Genomic DNA, 19,137 nt, shown 5'->3' on the forward strand with positions numbered 1-19,137 from the left:
ATTTTGTTTATGTAGTAGAAACAAAGAAGATTTTTTTTTTAATAAGACAGGGTTTCACCATGTTGATCAGGCTGGTCTTGAACTCCCGACCTCAGGTGATCTGCCCACCTTGGCCTACAAAGTGCTTGGATTACAGATGTGAGCCACCATTCCCGGCCATAACTATATCTTTTTAGAAGCAAAAGTTATTAATTTTGATAATATCCATTTTGTTCAGTTTTTCTTATATTTTTGTGCACATATATTGTATCTAAGAACTATTTGCCTAACTAAAAGTAATAAAGATTTGCTCCTTGTTTTCTTCTAATATTCTTAGTTCTATCATCCATTATGAGTTAATATTTATATATAGCTTGAAGTAAGGGTCTACCTTTGTCATTAGAATATGCATATTGAATTGTACCAGCACCATTTGTGGTCATTGCTATTCTTTCCCTATTAAATTGCCTTGGCACCTTTCTCAAAAATCAATTGACCATAAATGTTAGGAGTCATTTCTGAGTTCTTAATTCTTTGCCATGAATCTATGCCTATCCTTACGCAAGCACCACACTGTCTTGATTCCTGTAGTTTTGTAATTCATTTTACAACTGGAAAGTGTTAAGTTCTGCAACTTTGTTCTTCTTTTTAAAGGCTATGCTGGCTGTTTTTTGCTGTTTTAAGGAGTATCACCTGTCCCTTGGGCAATGGAAAACCATATGTATGTGTTTATCATCTCTACAGATTGTAAACCTCTTTAGTGAGGAAAGCCTTTCTTACTCATTTCTATGTCTATAACACTTGATATATTTCACAGCCTCAAAAGATGTTTGTTGAAGATGTAACATTCTTCAACAGACACATTATGAAGAATGACATTAGGATTACCCAGTGTATTATAATATCAGTCCATATGTACTGATGGGGTTTGATAGGCTCCGTTAGAAAGAGCACTGGATTGAGGGAGGGGAATTGCTAATTTCAGTCCCTATTTGTGATTCATTGGTATTTGACCATGACACCTTAAGGAACTACTCTGAGCAACAATTTTCACTTTTCCAAAAATCAGGTTAGTACTAATTTTTTTCTAAGGTATCTTCTGAATCTAAGATGTCATTATCGATATTAATAAAAATAATATTTTACTTATCAATTGCTGTGCAACAGCCCATATAATAACAATAAAATAAATATAAGGAGCAGGCCATGTTGTCAAGGAATTTGTAATTTAGGCCAGGTTGTAGAGTATACATATTTATAATATTCTGAGATAAATATCACTATGTTACAATAGTACATCTTCTTTTCTTTTATATTTTACCTTTGATAGAGATGGTTTCCTTTTCAATTGACATTCAGTTATTGAATATAAGTCTGCAGATTTCCAGTTGTATTTGGCAAGTCACCATCACCTTCATTTTCACACACTTAAATTATTCTTATTATTCAAGACTTACACATCAAGCATAGAGATTTATGTACATTAGCATTCTTTGTTCCTTTGCCTTAACTTATGTGTCAGAACTATTATCTCGCATTCCATATTTGGGATTTTGGAAATGAGCACAGCGTTGTTTAAATCCAGTGAGCGCACTTCCTCTGCCCTTTGGTCAGAAATGTATGCAATCTAAAAATGAGAGAGGAAGAGAGAAATGAGATGAATAACCCAAATATAGTAGCTTATTTCAGAGATCATTTACTATTACAGCAACCAAAGCAACCACTTCTCAAAATTCTGAAGTAGGCAGCTCTACTTTCATGGTTTACATGATGATTTTTCTGTAAGTATAAAACTAATATTTTAGCTGGGAGGTCCTACGTTTTTTATTGGAGAGAATATGTTTCAGTAAGAATTCATGGATGACATCAATAATTTGTTACTTCTTAATAATTTTGGAAAACAAATCTCAGTGGAAGCTACTTAGTTGTTTTTTATTAATTATTCATCTGTGTGAATTAAGCCACCAGACAAGAGTTCTAGAGAGTATAATTGACTAAATGCATGTTATACTGATGAATCAACTGATATTACCCATGAAAGGTAAAATGCAATAAATGAAATAAATGTTTTTCATTCAAAGACTTAGATTCAACTTTGATGACAGTAATACAAGTTTCTTTTTCATTCCATAAGAAAGCATGCAGAATAATATTAAAATTACTTTTTTTTAACTTTTATTGTAGGCTCAGGGGTACATGTATTGGTTTGTTTTATAGGAAAACTCATGGCATGGGGGTTTGTTGTACAGATTATCTAAACACCAAGTTACTGAGCCTAGTACCCAATAGTTATTTTTTCTGTTCCTCTTTCTTCTCCCACTCTTTACCCTCAAGTAGGCCCTGGCACCTGTTGTTTACCTCTTTGAGTCTTTGTTTTCTCATCATTTAGCTCCCACTTATAAGAGAGAACACGAAGTATTTGTCTGTTCCTGTGTTAATTGGCAAAGTATGATGGCCTCCAGGTCCATCCATGTTCCTTCAAGGGACATGCTCTCATTCTTTTTTATGGCTGCATAGTATTTGATGGTGTATTTGTACCACATTTTCTTTTCCAGTTTACCACTCATGGGCATTTAGGTTGATTCCATATATTTGCTACTGTGAATAGTGCTGTAGTGAACATATGTGTACATGTGTCTTTATGGTAAAAGGATTTATGTTCCTTTTGGTATATACCAAGTAATATGATTGCTGGGTTGAATGATAGTTCTGTTTTGAGCTCTTTGAGGAATCACCACACTGCTTTCCACAATGGTTGAACTAATTTGCACTCCCATCAACAGTGTATAAGCATTCCTGTTTCTCTGCAACCTCACCAGCATCTGTTATTTGTGGACTTTTTAATAACAGCCATTCTGAGGGTGTGAACTGGTATCTTATTATGGTTTTGATTACACTTCTCTGATGGTCAGTGATATTAAGCTTTTTTTCATATGCTTGTTGCCCAAATGTGTATCTCCTTTTGAGAAGTGTCTGTTCATATTCTTTGTCCACTTTTTCTTTTCTTGTAAATTTAACTTTCTTATAGATGCTGTATGTTGCTGGATATTAGACTTTTGTCAGATGCATAGTTTGCAAATATTTTCTCCTACTCTGTAGGTGGTCTGTTTACTCTGTTGGTAGTTTATTTTGCTGTGCAGAATCTCTTAAGTTTCATTAGATCCTATTTGTCAATTTTGCTTTTGTTGCAATTGTTTTTGGCTCTTTCTCATGAAATCTTTGCCAGTCTCTATGTCCGGAAGGATATTGCCCAGGTTGTCCTCCAGGCTTTTTATAGATTTTGGTATTATATTTAAGTCTTTAATCCATCTTGAGTTGATTTTTATATATGGCTAGCCAGTTACCTCAGCACAATTTATTGAATAGGGAGTTCTTTCCCCATTGCTTGTTTCTGTCAGCTTTGTCAAAGATCAGATGGTTGTAGAGGTGTAACCTTACTTCTGGGCCCACTATTCTGTTCCATTTGTTATATGTCTGTTTTTGTGCCAGTACCATGCTGTTTTGGTTACTGCAGCCCTGTAGTATAGTTTAAAGTCAGATAGCATGACACCTCCTGCTTTTTTCTTTTTACTTAGGATTTATTTGGCTATTCGTGCTCTCTTTTTGGTTCCACGTGAATTTTAAAATATTTTTTTCTAGTTCTGTGAAGAATATCATTGGTGGTTTGGAAGAAATAGCATTGAATCTATAAATTGCTTTCGGCTGCATGGCTACTTCCATTTTTTTTTTTTCTTTCTTTCTTGAGAGGGAGTTTCACTCTTGTTGCCCAGGCTGGAATGCAATGGCACAATCTTAGCTCACTGCAACCTCCGCCTCCTGGGTTCAAGCAATTCTCCTGTCTCAGCCTCCTGAGTACTGGGATTGCAGGTACCTGACACCAATGCCCAACCAATTTTTTAAATATTTTTAGTAGAGACTAGGCTTCACCTTGTTGGCCAAGCTGATCTTCAACACTGACCTCAGGTAATCCACCCACTTCAGCCTCTCAAAGTGCTGGGATTACAGGCATGAGCCACCATGCCTGGCTGATGATTTCAATGATATTTATTCTTCCACTCCATGAGAACAAAATATTTTTCCATTTGTTTGCATAATCCCTGATTTCTTTGAGCAATGGTTTTTAAAATTCTCATTGTAGAGATCTTTCACTCTCCTGATTAGCCAAATTCCTAGGTCTTTTTTGTTGCTGTGTTTGTAGCAATTGTGAATGGGATTGTGTTCCTGATTTGTCTCTTGGCTTGGCTATTGCTGTCGCATAGGAATGCTAGTGATTTTTGTACTTTTTTTTTTTTTTTATCCTGAGACGTTGCTCAAGTTGTTTGTCAGCTGAAGAAGATTTTGTGCCCAGACTATGGGGTTTTCTAGAAATAGAATCATGTTATCTGCAAACAGAGATAGTTTGACTTCCTTTCTTCCTATTTGGATGCCCTTTATTTATTTCTCTTAGCTGATTTCTCTGGCCAGAACCTCCAATACTATGTAGAATAGAAGTGGTGAGAGAGGGCATCCTGTCTTGTGCTGATTTTCAAGAGAACTGCTTCTAGCTTTTCTAGCTTTTGCCTATTTAGTATGATGTTCGCTGTGGTTTTGTCATAGATTGCTCTTATTATTTTGAGTTATATTTCTTTAATACCTAGTTTGTTGAGAGTTTATAACATCAAATGATATTAAATTTTTTGAAAGCCTTTTCTGCATCTATTGACATAATCATGTGTTTTTTTCCCTATATTTCTGAACACATTTATTGTTTTGTATATGTTGAACCAACCTTTCATCCCAGGCATAAAATCTACTTGATTATAGGGATTCACTTTTTGATGTGCTGCTGGAATTGATTTGCCAGTATTTTGTTGAGGAATTTTGTATCTATGTTCATGGATGTTAGCCAGAAGTTAGTTTGTTTCCTTCCTTCCTTCCTTCCTTCCTTCCTTCCTTCCTTCCTTCCTTCCTTCCTTCCTTCCATCTTTCCTCCCTCCCTCCCTCCCTCCCTCCCTTCCTTTCTTTTTCTTTTTATTTTTCTTTTCCTTTTTTTCTTCATGTTGTGTCTCTACCAGGTTTTGGTTATCAAGATGATGCTGGCTTCATAGAATAAGTTGTGAAGGAGTCCCTCTTTCTCAATGTTTTTGGAATACTTTCATTCAAAATGGTACTGGATATTCTTTGTATATCTGGTAGAATCTGGCTCTGAATCTGTCTGTCCCTGGGCTTTTTTTGGATGGTTGGCTATTTCTTATTGATTTAATTTCAGAATTGATTATTGGTCTATTCAGGGAGTCAATTTCTTCCTGGTTCAGTCTTGGGAGGGTATATATGTCCAGGAATTTATCCATCTCTTCTAGGTTTTCTAGCTTGTGTACACAGAGTTATTCATCAGGGTCTCTGATTGTTATTTCTATTTCTGTGGGGTCAGAGTTGTAACATCCCTTTATCATTACCAGTTGTGTTTATTTGTATGTTCTCTCATTTCTTCTTTACTACTGTAGCTAGTAGCCTATTTTATTAATTTTTTCAGAAAATAATCTCCTGGATTTGTTGCTGTTTTGAATTTTTGGTTCTAAATTTCCTTAAGTTCAGCTCTGATTTTGCTTATTTCCTGTCTTCTGCTAAACTTTTGGTTGGTTTGCTCTTGCTTCTCTAGTTCTTTTAGTTGTGAGTTAGGTTGTTAAAAAAAATTACTTTTTCAATCAAGAAAAGCTTTGTATGTTTCATTCAATTTATAAGTTCTTCCCTAAGCAGTTTATGCCAATACAAGATCTTTTATTAAATTTACTTTCTTTCTTGGGTCACTAGTATACGAAGAAATATTTAAAATGAGTTTTATTTTAGAATCACAGAAGCTTACTTGATGTAAACATTGAGCACTGAAATGTTTTATTCTGGAATGTTTAGCCCTAGTGTTTTAGAAATGAATTTCATTATCTTGATATAAGTTAACAATTTTCCAGAAAGCAATCTGATTTTGCAGAAAGCAAGTCACCTGAGCTCTGGTTCCTATTATTTTGGGGTCTGAATATTTTGCACATAAAGGAGCCATCAGATAATTTTAAATTACAATAATTTAAAACTTGAAGCTAAACTAGAGGGATATGAGATATCTGACCAATGAAGGAATTGAGGAACAGTCAGGGATGTTACATACAGTGTGGCCACAGTGATTTTCTAGAACCTTAAGGACAGTGGGTTCTATGTTTGTGTCTGTGAAATTACTTCATGTCCATGATAATATTTGTCTCATATTAGAGACTTGGAGTTTCAGGGAAGGGAGGGAAAACAGAGGGGCAGCCCCCCATGTGAGTGTCCATATATACTCTGAATCAAGGGTGGTTCATGTTATTTGGCTTACTCTTCAGCCCTAGAGTCTCTCTGCTTTCAGGCATATTGGGAAATCCGGCTCTAGGAATTTCACAGGGAATAAATATTTTTTAAAATGGAAATATAGGGACATAGACAGAGGAAAACAATGAAAGATTGGTTTAGATTAGAGAGGTGCAAAGCAGGACAAGTATACTAACTTGTCAGGGGATGGGGATGTGCTCAAACATCAGACAGCTGCTGATATGAACAGGGGTGTGAGGCATGGCCATGACTGCTGGTATATACAGTGGTCTCAGTGTGATTTAAAAAAGGAGTCCTGTGCTCAAGCCATCTTTGGGAAAGTTGTAAAATAAGACACTTCATTACCGTCTGCTGGAAAAATATCATAATAAATATATAAATCTCTGATGTTTAAGAAGTAAACAGCATTCCAGTATTCCCTTAGGGGACTGGTAACATTGGTCTTGGTAGTATCTTACAAAAGGGTAGGTGAATAATCCTGAGAAATTCATTTCAAATATTTTGCTAGGTGATATTGCAGGATCTGCAATGGTTGCTTCACAGGTTACTATTATTTTTAGAGATCTTCCAGGTGTGACTCACATTTCTTATCTTGGGAGCCCCCTTAAACCTCATACAGAAGAACACTCTTTGTACCAGGGTGGTGTTCAAATGTCTGTCCCTAGTCAATAGTGGCATAATAGTACCATGGTAACATTTTTGTCTAATCCATCTATAGGAATCTTTAGTTTGTACATGGGGCCTACTGGATTGGCATTTAGGTATCCAGAGAAAAATTAACAACATGACTCCTAAAAAATCCCTAACTAAATTATCCTTCTAGTGTACCATCTTATGCTTTTTCCACTGTTTTTCAGGATTCTTACATATTACTTGATATGTTGAATATAGTAGGGTTAGAAGTAGCCACAAGTGTACTCCTAGAGCACATTCATGAGCTTCATGACCCCTCCAAATTTCCTTTGCCTACAAGACTGTTTCCTGAAGTTCTGTTCAGCAACATATCCATATGAGAACCTGCCCCATCTCTTAGGAAAAAGAAGCAATATGCTTCAGTGGGTAGGAAGTTGAGACTTGCCTTGATTCTAAGCCACTTACCTTTTCCTATCATCCCTTCTGCATACCTTTAAGGGCCATGTGAAATATCAGAATAAAACTAAACTGGAACTGTAATCCAGTTCAGATGTATTATTTTTACTGCAGTCAAGGTGACCTTTACTCACTGGTTGGAGTACAACACTCCTCTAGATAAAATCAATGGCTCCTCTTTGCTCTTTGGATAGAATCAAAATCCTTTACTAGGACTTACAAAGCTATATCTTATCAGGATGCTACAAGCTCTCTCTAACAGTCCGTCCATGTTCCTCCATCTTTGCCAATTGCATTTGCATTATATATTCCAGTGCAGCAAACTGGACACTTCCTCCTGGACTTTCTTCTCTCTCCCTCCTTTATCTTCTGTTTCACTTTTTAACTTCCTATTTCCTTTTATTATCCTTAAACATATGTTTGCTATAAACACAATGAAGCACCCACTCAACTGCTGCCAGTGAGGCAAATGATCTCAGGAGAAAGCACATAGTCTCAACAGTTATCCCCGGAATACTGCGTATTTTTGTCCCATCCATTGTTACTGATTAAAGTCTGACTGATGACCGGTCTCCTGGCTTCTCTGATGGAATTGATGGTTCCAAATTGATCTTTGTGCCTGCTTCTGAATTACTTCATGCTTATTAATTGCCTGTGTGGTTTTTTTCCTTACAGAAAAAGGGTAATATTAAAGTTTAATGGTGTCTGAATCACATTATTATCCTTGACCCGCTTGGCCTGGGGTAATAAGGTGAAGAACTACAAAATGCAAAAGAATATTAATAATCTAATTTATGAAAAAATGTAATTCTGTGCTTTGTAAATTTTTTCAAGTGAGTGTGCTGCTAGATATATCGTAATGTCAGTTAGAGTTAGAGTTCATTACATCGACAGCTAGAACGTGAATATTTGTCTATAATACTTGTCCATATTTGTCTATACCACTTAATGCTACTGAATTTAGTAGGCTTTCATTCAATGTTGATTGAATAACTATCCTTACAGGAAGAAATACTGTAGCGCAGATGGAGTTAACATATGTGTGTTGGAGAAAAGATTAATTGTTGACCACTCCTTACCCTGATGTTTGAATCAATTAAAAACTCAGATATGAGTCAGACAGGTGGAAATCAAAACATGAGCTTTATCACTAATAAAGCTCTTGGAGAATGTGTCTTGACCTGCAGTGAAAACATGGCTTTCTAATATAATTAAAGAGACTTAAAGAGACTTAATTACTTGGTTATGGATATGATTGTATATTCCTTCTTAACTTTCCACTCCAACTCCCTCTTAAACCCCAGGGTTAGAAACAGGCTATGCCTCTACAAGAGAGAAAATCATTAAAGGAACATGCAAAAAAAAAAGGCAGGTCAAAATGAATATTGCCGAAGTGCACTGAACCATGAGTTCCAGGTTTCCTCTTCCAATCTCTTCATAAGTTACTTTTCTTCCTATGGATAAGAGTTCTGGTGAAAGAGACTGAAATGTTTTTTCTGCTCTATGAAATTCTCCTTTATAAGACACAAAACGTAGGTGTTAACTAGCCCTCCTGATACATTTTGACTCTGTGTCCCCACCCAAATCTTACCTAGAATTGTAATTCAGATGTCTCCAGAGAGGGACCGGGTAGGAGGTGATTGAATTATGGGGGTGGATTTCCCCCATGCTGTTCTTGTCTTAGTGAATTCTCAGGGGATCTGATGGTTTAAAAGCATGGCACTTCCCCACTGCTTGCTCTCGCTTTCTCTCTCTCTCTCTCTCTCTCTCTCTCTGTCTGTCTCTCTCTCTCTCTCTCTCTCTCTCTCCCTCTGTCTCTCTCTTCTGCCTCCATGTGAAGAAGGTACCTGCTTCCACTTCATCTTCCTCCATGATTGTAAGTTTCCTGAGGCCTCCCAAGCTATGCAGAACTGTGAATCAATTAAACTTCTTTTGTTTATAAATTACCCAGTCTCAGGTAGTATTTTTATAGCAGTATGAAAACTGACCAATACACCTACCCATTTTTCTACTTTTGATTGAGATGAAGAGAAAATTTAAAATTTGTTAATGGACTCAGAAGAAAATGTCAAAGAAAAGTCAGAGGCTTATTTTAAAGCCTGTCTTTAAACTCTACCCTTTTAGACAGAATGAAATAGGGATCATTTGTAACAAGTTCTGTGATATTTTTCACCTAGTTTAAAAAATTACCTATTCAGTAAGTATTTATGAGCATCTACTATGTGCTATTCAGCATTCTAGGTAAGATAAATAAACCCCTTGACAAGAAAGATAAATGCTTTGATCTTGTATAGAGCTTACATTTTAATGCAGAATGCATAAAATAAAGATACAAAAGAAAAGTATATAATATACACTACATAGTGATAAGAACAGTGAGTATTATTAAGAAACATAAAATATAAAATGAGATTAATAGCTATCTCTTCACACAGTATCATTAAAGAAGAGTTCTCTGAGTAGGTGCTTTTCAAAGGCCAGGGCATTCTAGCCACAGCTAACAGCAGGTACAAAGGTGCTGAAGCAGAAACTAGCCTTAAGGAGAATGTGGTCGATTTGGAGGCAATAAGAGGAAGTGCTTTTGAAATAAAAGGAAGAGAGTAAGGTCTGTTACATTTTTATCTGTAAAGGTTGTGGAAAACTAATGTTTGGAGCATAAAATATACATTTTAAAGTATCTCATTGGATGTAGGTAAATGATCATGTTTCCAGAATGGAAGCAATGGGGAACCCATTCAGAGGTTTCTTTGGAAGAAAAAGGAGGGAGCTACAACAGATATTTGTAGGCAGTGTAGCTGCTGTATGGCATGCTGTTCAAAGGGCCCAGTGTTTTCAAGAGAGAATAAAGAGAAATAATCTAGGAGCAACAATAAAGAACAAAGAACAAAAGTATACATATTCCACTTCCACGTATTTAGAGTAGAGGAGAGACAAAGAATAACAAGAATTCAAGACAATTTCTGAATTTGTGTGCTGCCACCGCAAATGTGCAGGTGTTTTAATTGGCTCACAAGTTGTTGCTGCTGCAAGTTGTATTTATTTTCTGAATACCGTTATGAAGGAAAGTATTACCTTTTGGAGTTATGTTCAGACATGCTGCTATTGAAGAACAGTCAGTGTAAGTATTAGACTTGCCTTTGGCTACGTGTGTCTGTTTTGCATAAAGTAGTTTTGGGGAGCCGATTACATACTACTAAGGTGCTTATATAGATAAATGAAAATCACTATTATCAACAGATTACTCCTATGGGAGTGTATATTTTCACAGAAACATAATATCATTGCTACTGTTAATTCAGACATACACTGTGACAATCTAGAAATTGATGAAGTATTTTCCATATATTAATACACGTAATGTGTATGAAGCATTGGAGATAATGCCAGTCATACTGCTACTTACTTCTCTTTATCCTAGAGTTAAAAGAATGTCTTATAATTTTCATGCTAATAAATGTATGTATTTCATCATTGCATGCCATGAAGCATGACAACAAACAGCATTCTGAAAGTTTGCTCTAACTCACTGCTTTACTAATTATAAGTCTGGCTGCTCAGTATCTTTATTAATGTTGTAGTTAGGCTGAAAGCAGGATATTATACTGTCTGAGTTATGCATAGAAATAACACTGGACAGTACACTTGGTTCTAAGCCAGAGGGAAAAATTCAACATTGGCAGAATGGGTGGATTAGAGGCAGCATCCTTGGTTTCTTTCATCTTCCAATTGTCTTATTTTCCCAAGTAATCTCAGAATGCAGTGGCTCAAGAGAATGCCTAAGATTATTCTGCCTGGACTAAGAAATGACACATCATAGCCTCTTGATGCAATTAGCCCTGAAGAGATGTTGATCATTCACTCTACAAATATTTGTTTAGAGTTTACTACAGTCAATAGTGCCGTTTTCAGCCCTGTCAGGGGTAACAGTGATTAAGTGCCCTTGTCATAGAGCATTGATGAGGCACTGTGGAATATTCATAGAGAATAAATAATAGTAAATTAGTATGGAAAGCTAACTTTTTCATAATCTGCTTCCTATGAGACTCATTCTTCTCAATGCCTGACATCTCTAAGATAACAGAGAACAGTGAGTGAGATTAGATGAAATGACCTTTAAATAAAAGAGAACCTTTATCATAAAATTAGATTGAACCATACAAAAATGGCAATGTTCAAACATTTATAACTTACAGAAAATAAAAACTATTTTATAATTTACCAAATAATACATTTTTATTGTAGAAACAAATACTTAAAATATTGAAAATGGTGATAATACTTTAAGTCCCACCACCCAGAGGGCTTCTACTATAATTATGTTTGTATATTTTATCCCAATCTTTATTCTGTATATTTAATGCAGCTATGATAATTCCTTATAGGCAATATTGTATCCCATTAATTTTTTATTCCTTGCATTCAAATTCTATTTTCCAATTGTAAGAACTTGCATATATTACTAAGCTCACCTACAAGACAGGCTAATAATGGGACCTAACTCATAGGACATTAAGCATTAATAAAATAGAAGAAATACTTATCATTACAAAATCTTAAAATCATATTTAATGGGTATATGATGTACATATCTTATTACATGAATGCCTATTTATTATAATTTTATTGTAGGGTATTTAGATTTTTTTCCCAAGATTTGCTCAATAGTAGCCAAATTATACTTTATTATTTATTGAGAATAACATGGGATCTGTTGTGCATTGCCCATAAAGATCAAAATTTGTAGGAGTGTCCCTAGGCATTTACCTTTTTTTCTAATTCTAAAAGAATGAGAAGAGTAATTCCAAAACAATTAGAGATTTGGAATTAGAGATTCCTGATTTTGAGTTTTGTCTACTCCTTATTTGCTGGTGTCATTAGGAAAATCATTTAATCCTTTTAGCCATAAGCAATTTTCTCACTGCTTATTGTGTAGTAGTTAACCTAGAGGTGATTCTTCTTATTTTTAATGGCATGTGAGCATTCTCCAGATGGAGCATTCCATTTCTGTATTTTCTATTTTAATGAAACATATTATTATATATGTTTAATGAAACATATCACTAAACTGCCTCTATTAACTACATAATAATAGTATTACATGGGACTATTTATTAGGCCTATTATTAGCCTATGTTGTAGATGAGCTATGTAATAATACTATTACATAGACAATAGAGACAGTTTAGTATAATAGTAATATTACATCTCTGATCTAAAGTTGACCAATGTGCTATCTCAGTTTTGGCAACACAAAAGGATCCTTAGCAACAGCTGGTCATTCAAAGCTTTGTTCTTCCTTGTGCTGCAAGTTGATGATTAACATGTGGATTAGTCCATTTTTATAATGCCATTAAGTACTGACTAAGACTGGGTAATTTATAAACAAAAACAGTTTAATTGACTCACAGCTCTGCCTGGTTAAGGAGGCCTCAGGAAACTTACAATCATGGTGGAAGGCAAAGGGGAGACAAAGACCTTCTTCACATGGTGGCAGAAAACAGAGAGCTTGCAAGGGCAGGGAAAACTGCCTTATAAAACCATCAGATCTTTTGAGAACTCACTTGCTATCAGAGAAACATCATGGGGTAAACTGTGGTCCCTCCTTCAACACGTGGGGATTATGGGGATTATAATTCTCGATGAGATTTGGGTGGGGACATAGAGCCAAACCATTTTAACATGTTTTCTACTAAGCGGATGATACCCAGGACAGAGTAGCTGTATTTGTCAGTTGTAGAAAATTCAATTGGGTAAATTTGTCTTGTGCCCTCGGAAATGTGATATTTCTTAATTATTGATGACAAATACCAAGCATATCAAACTTTTTGAAACTAAAATATGTTTATGTCCTTATCTTTTTTTTTAAGTGCAGTGCATTCTCAATATAGGAAATGAGAAAATGGAAAAACAAAACTAAACAACAAATTAGAACACATAATTCTTACATTTACCCAAGAAATAAATGTTGTGATATGTGATCATCATGATGTATAATTCTTCCAGATGGTGTTCATTACTCCTTCTCTCTCTGTCTCTCTCCTCTCATGTATCATGCATGCTCTTTCTATCTCTCCCTATATAACTTGTATTATGAACACTCTTCTGACACTAACTTTTCACTTAAAGATATATTGCAAATATTTTCCAAAGCCAATCAGACTTTCCTTGCAGCATCATTTTCAATCACTCAATACTATTGCTTTACCTCAATGTAGCAAAATAGCTCCTATTTTTGGACATTTAGTCTTTCCATAAAATATTTTTGACTATCAATATTCTATTCTTAATGTTAAATTGTTTCCAATCATCTTATTAATTGAAAATAACTGTATGTATTAGCATAGTATTTCAATTCCCAGTGATCACTTCTAAGTGCACAGTATTTATCATATGATGATAATTTATTTTACTAAAACTTAGAAATCTATATTTTTCTCTAAAGACCCCTGATGACTTTGACAAAACATCTATTATTGTTTTAACATAATTTACACCTAATTCAGTTTGTGGATAGATAAGGCATTGGCCATTTACAAGAAATAGCTAAAATACATCACCCAAATATTGTAAATTATATGTCAGATATACATCTGGGAGATATTCAACTCTATATTAAGAAAAGGAAATTGAAACAACTGACTCTAAGTCAGGTTATTTGTAAAAATGCAAAATTTCTTTTTTCTTTTTTCTTTTTTTTACAAAAATTTATAGATTTAGCAATCTGAACTGCACTTAACATTGAATAGAAGATTGCTTGAGCAATGATCCTATGAAAACTGGCCTTTACATTACCTGGGATTAATGGTCAATTCCTCAGTTAATGCCCTGAATTTTCTGGACCAAAGCAAAAGTCATCTGTAGCCTTACTTACCAGTCATTAACTGGAGTAATGATGGATTTTCTAAAAGCATCATTGCTGCCATGACAATAATTGACACCTTTAAGAGCTATTCTGCTTGCTTTATTTTTCTTGATTGTTTACTCTAGACTACTGATGAAGTGGCCACTGGGAAGAATTAGTTGTTTTCAAATCTATAATTATCAAATGCCATATATAAGGATATAAACATGCAAACCCACACATTTAAGTTTTCAAGTATGGAAAGTGAACAAACCTCCGTTAAATCTGTATTGACTGGAGCTGAGCTGTAATTGTTCCTGGTCTATGTGGACCCCACATTTATTTTCTTAAATTGCAATACATTCTAATAGACACATGGAATTTTATGTTAACATATAAATACTTGTACACAAGATGGATGTGTAACTACTTTCAAAGATGTACGTGTGGGTGAGACTGTTTTAGTAAATAGCCTGATGGAACATAGCCTGGGAATAAGATGAATCTTTTAAATAGTTTTCTATGGTTTGGTTATCTAAAATCTAATACAAGAAGAAGGTAGTTTCTTATCTAGAATCTTACTTCCACTAGGCCCTCAAATAAATGTTTATTAGTACTGGAGATAATCTCCATTTTACGGATAGTCTCTTTCAGGATTTAGCTTTAGCCACAGTTCAGTTTTTTCTTCTATCTCATTTCCTCTCTATTCTATTCAAATTATTACTTATTTAAACTTTGGGGTAAATAAGGAGTAAATTACCAGCGTCCTACTGAAAATAACTGTTTAATTTATTTTAACTTTTGCTTTTCTACTTAGCATATCACTTTGAAAGTAGAGGATGGTTCTAGAATCAGATTTTAAATTCAAAGATGACATCACTGTCTCAACATTTTCAAATTATTTTCACGCTTCAAAGAGGCCACTTGGTGACTATTTTTGAGGACATTGGTTTGTATAATTGATGTAGTTGATGGCTATAAAGAAGAGGTACGTATCAGTAAATAATCAGTAAAGAATGCCATCCATGCCTTGGCATATATTTACCTCATGAGGTTAATAACAATGACAAGTATAATTATTTATTGATATGTGCCAAAGCATGACATTAGACATCTTACATACAATCTCCTTTAATATTTTCTTTAAAAAAAGTGTAAACAGGCCAAGTGCAGTGGCTCACGTGTGTAATCCCAGCATTTTGGGAAGGTGAGGTGGGCAGATAATGAGGTCAAGCGATAAAGACCATCTTGACCAACATGGTGAAACCCTGTCTCTACTAAAAATACAAAAATTAGTTTGGCATGGTGGCATGTGCCTGTAATCCCAGCTACTCGGGAGGCCGAGGCAGGAGAATTGCTTGAACCCAAGAGGCGGAGGTTGCAGTGAGCTGAGATGGCTCCACTGCACCCAGCTTGGTGGCAGAGAGAGACTCCCTCTCAAACAACAGAAGCAACAACCACAAATAGGAAATAGGCATTATTTTTCTATTTTTGAGATAAAGAAGCCAAGGTCGGAATTATTTAATTAATTTGCTTTAGACTCAGACCTGGATCAACTCATTGCTCTGATATTTTTGCTGGATGAGCAAGTAAATTACTTATTTGGGACTCAATTTCTGATTATTAAAGATTCATAAACTTCCTTCAAGTCCAGATTCTGTATTCTGGCTTTATTAGGAGTTTTCAAAAGCATAGATGGTCTATTTTGTCTGCCTATCCAATGATTTTGAAATCCATTTACAACTTTATAATAAATCTTTTCTGCTTAAATCAGCTAATGTGTATTCTGTTCTTTGTGACTGAATACTTTTGTTAACTTAGAGCTCTTTAATAAATAAGTCATTTCACTTATTTTTTCATTGGTATCAATAAGAGATAAAATGCCCTTAAACCACTTACATAGTCTAATAATTAATAGCTAATATTTACTGAAGACTTAACAGGCATTTAAGAGTTTTCTCCAGCACCATATTTAATGTTAACAATCACTTGTGTATTAGGACTGATTATGTCCTTGTTTTGCAGATGAAGACACTGAAATTTAGAGAAGTCAAGCACATCCCAAGTTTATTAAACTCACGAAGGGCACAGATAGCTTTTGAATTCAGATATTCTGTCTTAATAATTACATTACTGAGAAGAGATTTATTAAAATCATCATTAACATCATTAATGGGAGTGGTGGCAAGAACCTGTAGTCCCAGCTAATTTGAAGGCTGAGGTGGGACGATTGCTTCAGGCCAGAAGTTCAAAACCAGCTTGGGCAATATACCAAAACTCTGTCCCTTAAAAAATTATTAACATATATCTAATTAATTGCAATTACAATGAAGATGCTGAAGGAGACCACAAGATATTAGACAAACATGTAAACAAGTTGTCAACGCTGATCAGCATTGAAGGTTTTATGTATATGTTTGATGGAGTGGAGTAGTAGTAATTGATTTACATTTGCGTTTTTACAATGTCACTCCAACTGCTGAGTGAAATATGTTTTGGAGAATGAGCTAGCCCAGATGTTCAGAAACTGAAGTGGATGTGGATTCAGCTATGGTACTGGTAGTGGGAATGGAGAAAAACGGAAAAACGTGACTGATATTTCATGGAGAGGTTAAAAAAAAATTGAGGATCAACTTATTATTGAAAATGAGAGGAGGGAGCCTGTTAAGGGTTATGCCCGGATTTCTGGTTTGTGAAAGTAATTAGACAGCAGTGCCATTTACTCCATGTTTATGTCTGCAGTTCCAGGACACATCCCCTGGTGTAGGAATGCCAGAGTAATAGAGCAGGAAGAGAATTCTACAAATAATTTTGTCACCAATATCCCTGACTTAAAAGCTGAATGCTACATTTTTCTGAGAATACAATGTTAGTAAGTTCTACAATTTTAAAAAAAAGACTCATCTCTATTTCCCTGTGGACTTATTAATCTTGTTTGGCTTTATTCCATACATTGACAGTGGTCAAATTTCAGCAGTAATAATTTTTTTAAAGAAACTTTTAATAATATCTTATAAAGTCACCATAGCAGTTTTTAGCTTCTCTGAACAGTATTTTGCTTGTCTTAAAAATAGATAGATCCTGAACAACAAAGTCACCATGCCTGTAAGAAGGCACAAAGAAAAGAAATTTAAAACGCTTTTCACATTAGAAAATATAGGTATTCTCATCATCATTCAAACTGAATATTTTAGATCATTAAAATGTCAAGTAAAGCTTAAATTTACAATTTAAATGGAAGGAACATGCTACCTATGTTAAACATGGTCTTAAAATATTTAGAAATTAAAGTTCTAAAATCTTTATAGCAATATTTTACAGTATTTTTGCACCACTAAAACCCATGACTCAAAAGTGTTTGTTTATTGCACAAAGTGCATTTTTTAGATAAGAACAGCTTTTCTGTTCTAAAACAATATATAAGTGCTAAATAGAATGTTAATGAACATAGTGATTTTTATCAGCATAGTGTAGTGATATAATTTCAGCCCAAGCAAATAGCTTTGATTTTTACTTAAATAATACAACCTTATTACAGATCTATAGTTCTTGGAAATAATGAAAATAAGGCATAAAGTGTCAGTGGGGGAACATGGTTTATTTTGAAATCTGGAAGAGCACATTTAAAATTGTGTTTTACTGTTTTAATGGGGAACTCTAAATTTGATACACTAGGATTCAGATAGGATACACTAAATTTGGAGAAAAATGGGACTTTGGGTACAAAAGGCAGAGAAGATTTTTATTTGAAAAGTGGAGAGAGGAATGAATGGAGGGATTCAGTTTTGTTTGGTGTCTTAAAAATCCCTTATGAATCCCTTTTCTTCAAGGTCACTTGAACATAATGAAACAGAAACCTCAGCTTTGTATTGAGATTGCCAGTTATCGAAAAATTCTTTCTTAAGTACTTGCCCGCTCAATTTCATGTCTGGTACTAATCTGTTATTTAGAGTCAAAAACAAGAGGAGAGTTGCAATCTCTTGAACCTGTATTCTGCTGATGCCATTGAGTTCTGTAAGGATATGATTCCTTGCTTTCTTAGAAACAGTTCCAGGCAGTGAGAGAGTCAACTGCCTCCATTTCCTGAAGTATAACTAGAATGGCAGTGGAAATGGATGGGCCCTCTGTGTTAGACACAGAGGTAAGCACAGAATTAGGCCTTGCTTTATCTGATGATCCTAACAACACTGTGTGATACTCATGTTATTATTAATATTTCATAAATGGCTTAATGAGGTTATGTAACTTCCCCAGAAACACATAGCTAGTAAGAGAGTCAGTCAATAGTAACTTTCACTATTAAGAGAGTCAGTCAATAGTAACTCTCACTATTAACACTACCACCTTTTACCAGAACTACTTTAAGAGAGATATATTTGTCTGAAAAAGGCAAAGACTCACACTGTTTTTTTTTTTTTAAAGTTTCAGGACAATTTAATTGAGCAGCCTAGTTTGGGAGCCCAAGGTAAAGATGATGTGGTGTTTACTTTTTTCCCTGCTCCAAAGAGGATTTGGAAATTAAGAGTGGATTTGTCATTCTCATTCTTGAGCACTGAATAGATACTTCAATTTAGTTCAGTGCATATGACAATATCCAATTTTTAAACTTCACTAGCTTAAAGATTAAAGGACAAGTACCACTCTGAGCAAAGACTTGTGAGTTGAAGTCTGAGGAGTTATACATGCAAATAAAATGCCTGTGTCAATCTTGGCTAATACTGGGATTTTATCTTTTAACTACTATTTATATATGCTAAGCATGCTTACTTAAGCATACTTTGACATGGAATCCTAACTAAGCTTTTAGAGAATTATTTCACCCACTTAAATTACAATTAATATACAGGATAAGGTTTTTAAAATGTGTGTGCCTGGTTTTTTTTTTTTTTTTT

The 19,137-nt window shown here is 34.8% G+C and overlaps 1 long non-coding RNA gene across 1 annotated transcript in view; it reads left to right on the forward strand.

Moving 5' to 3' along the window:
- LOC119471366 overlaps window positions 1–19,137 on the forward strand; it is an 826,853-nt gene that overhangs the window by 355,332 nt on the left and 452,384 nt on the right. The window lies entirely within an intron of this gene.

This window comes from Cebus imitator, unplaced genomic scaffold (genome assembly GCF_001604975.1).
Source record: "Cebus imitator isolate Cc_AM_T3 unplaced genomic scaffold, Cebus_imitator-1.0 Scaffold58, whole genome shotgun sequence".
Classification (NCBI taxonomy): domain Eukaryota; kingdom Metazoa; phylum Chordata; class Mammalia; order Primates; family Cebidae; genus Cebus; species Cebus imitator.